Genomic DNA, 6,000 nt, shown 5'->3' on the forward strand with positions numbered 1-6,000 from the left:
GATGATAGCGAACGCAGAGCGCAGCGGGAAATGGAACTTTGGGATAGCGAAGAGGGCGAGAGGAGAAAAGCGGAGGAGGACGGCACGGTGAAGGCAAGGGAAGAAAAGCTTATTGCCGCGCAAGACCCGCGTTGCGGTGACGATTGCTACGAGATGTCGCCAGATAAGCGCTCGTTTTCTCTATAGAAACAAAGCGCTGCATACGAGGAGGTCTGACTGCGGCAGTTGCTGTGAATCGTGCCCACGCGTCAGCCACGCGGCGCCTTTGGCGATCGTCCGATTAGCGAGGAAATTTAGACGCACATCACTCCGTTTGCAACGTGCTTAACGAGATAGGTAGTCTGCTCCAGCCAACATATCCCGAAATGAAAACACGTACAAATTTTGCATCAGGGAGTATGGTAGTTGTACTTATGACTGCCTCTGCATTTGTTGTCCGCACGGTTCTGCTGTGGTGTACGGTAAATGTGGTGTTTTCTGGGGGTTTGATCGATTTGTACAACATGCTGTTTCACCAAGAACGGCATAATACATACTGGTCATGTGCCTGTAGTTATACGTCGCGTTTTTTACGAAGCAGTAATTGCAAGCCAGCAATAGACTTGTGCTCTCGTCCTCCCCTCCTTTTTTGCTCTACAGTTTACCTACACTTTTGCGTAAAACTAGATTCCCCTGTTCATTGAGTCGTAGCGTGGGTCGTACGGATGAAAAAGTCCATTTGATAGCATTCCGGTCGTGCTAGTGTGGAGACTGACTCACTCCCACATATTATATATATATATATACAGTCATACCACAAGAAGCCAGCAAACACTGACACCAAGGACAACATAGGGAAATTACTTGTGATTAATAATGAAATAAAGATATGCACCGCAATATGCACCCTGAACACCATCCGGAGCTACGTGCAGAAAGAGCTAAACAACTACAAAAGCGCTACGACCAAGCCGCTGACGTAACCTGCGTGGACGCAGCAGAGTACCCCAACCAAAACGCCATGGCGGTCGTCGCAGTCGCGGGTTCGCAGTACCACCTCTCCGCGGCCGCATCAATATTCGCCACGCAACCCGAAGTAGGAGAAGAAACGGCCATCGCTTTGGCCTACGCGGCTACCAATGCACACTGCATCATCAGCGATTCAAAAACGGCCATTCGTAACTACGCAAGAGGACTCATAGCACCCCAAGCGCAGAAGATTCTCTCTGGCACTCCTCCCCCAAGGCAACGCCGCGTGCAGATCATCTGGGCCCCTGGTCACTCGGGTCTGGCTGGAAACGAAGCCGCCCACGATGTCGCCCGAGCTCTCGCACACCGGGCGCATCATCCTTCTCCTGCGTCTTCCGATCCCGACCAGCCCTCTGTTCTGCATCGCGGTCACGCGCGGGACCGAATGGTCACGTTGAGAGAAATTCTCCTGCACTACCGCAGAGAGCGGTTACGCTACCCCCCAGCACACAAAACACTGAATAAGTCTCAATCCACCACTTGGCGACTCCTTCAGACACGAACTTTTCCGAACCCCGTGCTTTACAACCGCATGTACCCCGATGCATACTCACCACTCTGCAAAGCGTGCAAGGCCCGCGCCGGCCTCAATCATATTATCTGGCAATGCCCCAAAGCCTCACCCACCAACACCTCCCGCACTAACACACGCATCATTAGTACGGCCGAGCAGTGGGAGATATTGCTGCTCAGCTTGGACCCAGAGGAGCAGCTCTGGGCCGTCCGGATGGCCGAAGACGCCGCCAGAAAGCAAGGACTGGCCGCCGTCTGAAGAAGGGGTGGATTGGGGGTTAGTCTCCCGACCCCCGCCACCCCTTAACCCCATCAAGGACACAATAAAGTTTTATCTCTCTCTCTTGGGAATGTTTCACCCGTGTCCTGTGGGTGTGCGCAAACGGTGCTCGGCTCGGAGTTTGCGGACGGCGGGACGGTTAGATACGTCTGTAAAAGCCGTCTTGTACATAGGTCACGTTCGGAAGTCCACCTCATGGTTCTTGAACCATAAATGGGACACGCCCGCGAGACGACGTTGGTTAGCTTGGTCGAGCCATCCCATTTGTTATGAGCTAATTTTCAACGTCGTTGTCGTCCGTCCCGCTAAATATGGTAGGCTCCCGTTGACGAAATGAGCAAGGGTACAAAGCAGGCTGTGACGGGAGCGTCTACTCGTCGGCGTCTGGCATTGCGGAAGGTAGCGTCCGGATTAGGAGTTCCAATTTGGTAGAGTTTAAAAGTACCCTGCACCTCCACCTATTATAAAAGAGGTTTATTGCACCACGGGCAGATGACGGCCAGATCATTTACCCGGGCACTGTCTATGGGTTGGAGCGCATACGGCAGACATTGCCAGCTCCTGAAAATGTCTGCCGTTATCATTATCTAACATTATCTTACCATTATCATTCAACGGCAAGGTGTAAAATCAGTCCATTTTACCGGTGCTGACATATGAGGAAAAAATTTGTACACTGACAAAGAGGCTTCAGAGCAAGCTCAGGACCACACAATGAGGGATGGAACAAAAAATACTAGGCATAACCTTAAGAGACAGAAGGATAGCGGTTTGCATCAGAGAGCAAACGGGTATAGCCGATATTCTAATTGACATTGAGAAAAATAAATGGAGCTGGGCGCAAAATGTAAAGCGCAGGTGGACAATTAGGGTTGCATAATGGGTGCCAAGAGAAATGAAGCCCAGTTGAGCACGGCAGATGACTAGGTCGGACGATAAAATTAGGAAATTCGCGGGCGCTAGCTGGAATTGGTTGGCGCAGAGCAGGGGTAATTGGAGATCGCAGGGAGATGCTTTTGTCTTGCAGTGGACATAAAATAGTTTGATGATGATAGTAGTGATCATGATGCTGACCGCGCTATTTCTGGGCATCAGTTCTTGAGCAGTTGCACGACGCACCATTGCGCTTCACTTTGTGCGCCAATGAATGGAACAAATTCCATACGCCCGGGACATACCGTACCTACTCGTCCCACCCGAGAATATGAAAACACTATTTCATCGTTCGCGTGCGACGGGATTATGCGCGGAATGTGCAAATCTTGCTATCCTGTTTACGACGCTTAAGCACTCTACACCAAGGAGTGATATCCCTCCCGTGCTCCTCTGAGGGGGCTGACCGGACCTGTCCTACGCTCAATTCCTTTATTCCAAGGAATGGATTCCCTCCCGTGCGCCTATGTGTGGGTTGCTCGGACGTGACCTGACAAGGCCATCTACCAGGGGGCAGCAGAGAATCAGGATGCCCGCATCGGGGACGGTACAGGAAGGCAGCGAGCCGCCACGTTTGGTCGGATGTTCACTGCCCTTGCGTGTAGGTGTACACATGCTGAACGTTTTTGTGCTTTCCTTGGAGTGCACCGCAACGCATTTTTTATGCTCACCATTTTTCGTGTAGTCAACTACGGGTGTCACGACCGCCAGTCTTTTGGTAAGTAGTATATATATATATATATACACAGACCTCATAATGGAACAGTATGTGACAGTGAAGAGCGTATTTGATTTTCGGAATTAGATGGCCTTCCTATTCAAAAGTGTGATGCCTCATTGCATGACCTAGCTTATCAATGAAAAAAGTTTGCACAAAACCTAGTGCCTGTGAACACAACTACCTTCGTTGCTGTTAAACAATAAATAACGATAAAACTTGATAGTATGAAATTGTCTCATCCGTATGACGCTTTCCAAAGCGCCACATTCCTTAGCGCTCGATACCCAGAGGCTTTTTTAAAAATTTTTCTTCGAACATTTTGTGAGGTGAAAATTATTTTTGTTTGGGAGGGGGGGGGGCGACGGGGATATCTGTGACAGTGATACAAGTGGCACACAACTCTGAATGTATTCATACAGCTGCAAAATGCCGCTACCATACTCCTCTATAATATTATGTCAGCAAAGATGAAACACCGCATTATTCTTCCCGACATGTCTGCGTCGAGGTATCACATGGTGCATCTACATAAGCAGCCTTTCGCCATTCGGCTTTGATTCTGACCGCTTTACTGCATAAACGTAAACACCGGGCTTTAGGGCGTAGTGCATCTGGCGTTGCGCTACTAAGTGCGACGGCATGGGTACAAATCCGGGCTTGATGCAGCCCTGGCGCGCTGCAATCAACATCATTGTATTTGTTGAAGACTCTGGTGCTGACTTTTTCCCTACCGTAAGAAACAAAGGCATTTTAGGGTCCTATACATTTTTGTGTTGTAAACATATTGCGACGAAATCCTTATCAAAAAATAAAAAAAACAACCGGCGACTGTCGTGCAGAGGTGGACGGTGTGTTCAGCCGAGGACGCCGTGATCCCTTGGCTCTCATCGTGCTCGGTCCACCAGTCGAAGCTAGTCTTCAGGGCGCGAACTTGTATCAGGTGCTTATACTGCTCAGGGGTAGGCAGATCAGCAGCGGTGTCAAGTTTTGCGTGCACTCCCTTACCACACGGTTGAGAGTGCATGTCGCTGAGCGTCCCTTGCAAGCTTAGTCATAGCAGGTAGGATACATCGCTTGTAACAGCGTGCAGTGCCGAAAGGCGTTTGTTTTTCTGTAGCCTCCTCCGCGCAACGCGGTGCTCTCGTCAATTGGGGCTGCGGGGAAGGATACCTTCTGCAGAATTTGCCTATTCCTGTACTTATAGCCGCACAACCAATTGTTGGTAAATAAATGCGTTTTCCATCGTTAAATAAATAAAGTCAACGTTTTCTTTTGTGTTAATCATGCAGCACAATGGGCTAACTTCTTCCTTTTCATGTAAACACACCCGGTAAACGTTCATATGTATTGGTGCTAAGTGAGAGTAAGAAATGTTCAGAAAATACACTCAGCCTATGCCTGAGTGATCGGGGGCAGCCATCTTTTATTCCTTTCGGAACGGGAAGCCTGTGGCTATTCAGAAGAAAATTCAGTTTTGTTCGGCATATTAATGCATCTTCAATGTGTACACGTCACTTTGACGCATTGAGTTTTCGCGGTTTTGTGACGTCACGTGACAGGCAGGTGAAGTGGCTGCAGCCCGAAAACCTTTGACCAATAGCCGGGACCTAATGGCGAAAAGGCGTCGAATCAGAAATAACTGTTTTTCTTTTTCCGGTCAAATCATGCATAATCAGTGTGTACGCATCATATCAGATGGGGAGGTATCGTAGTTTTCGTGACGTCACTTGACATACAGGTGAAGTGGGGGTAGCCCAAAAAAGTCTTTCACCAATCGCGAAGGGCTGATAGCGAAAAGGGAATAGAAAAGTTTCGAATAGTTTTACGTTAAAGCGCCCATGGTGCATATTTAACGCGTCATTGTGCTCGTGAAGTTGCGCTGCCGCCGACGGAATCAAGCAGGTGGACAGCATAAGTGCTTCTCAGTGGGCCGAGCCGGTCAAGGGTGTCAATACGGACGTTATAGGAACTTTCTGTTTTTGTATATTTGGCTTTCTAAAAGAGATAATGTTTTAAAAGCGTTACCCTTCGTTCTTCACTCGTGGGCCTTAATAAGGGTTTGTATGATCTCTACTCTTGTTTTCAAGGGTAGGTGTAAGCCAGAAAGTGTTCGCTCACACCCACAAACACACATAGACGAATTCTTATCTCTCCTTCGTACACAGGTGCTTACACATGCACATTATATGCACGCACGTATATCCATGCGCATGGAAACACGCACACATTTGTCCACGCGCGCGCATGCTGAAGCACGGACAAGCACGTTCGCACACGTACGCATTCGCAACTGCCCGTGCAGGCACCACAAGCACGTAAACACACGCACACATGCACTGACACGCGCACGTACTTGCAAATGTAGGCTTGCACACATGCATACACGAAGTCGCGTTCATGCAAATGCAAATACGGAGGCACTCGGATGCGCACACTCTCTTCTCCCTCACACACACAAACACACACACTTTCTCTCCGTCGAACACACATACACCCTCCCTCCCTCTTACACTCGCAAACATATACTCACAAACACATCTCTTCC

The sequence above is a fragment of the Dermacentor andersoni genome, chromosome 6 (assembly GCF_023375885.2).
Source record: "Dermacentor andersoni chromosome 6, qqDerAnde1_hic_scaffold, whole genome shotgun sequence".
In the NCBI taxonomy this organism is placed as follows: domain Eukaryota; kingdom Metazoa; phylum Arthropoda; class Arachnida; order Ixodida; family Ixodidae; genus Dermacentor; species Dermacentor andersoni.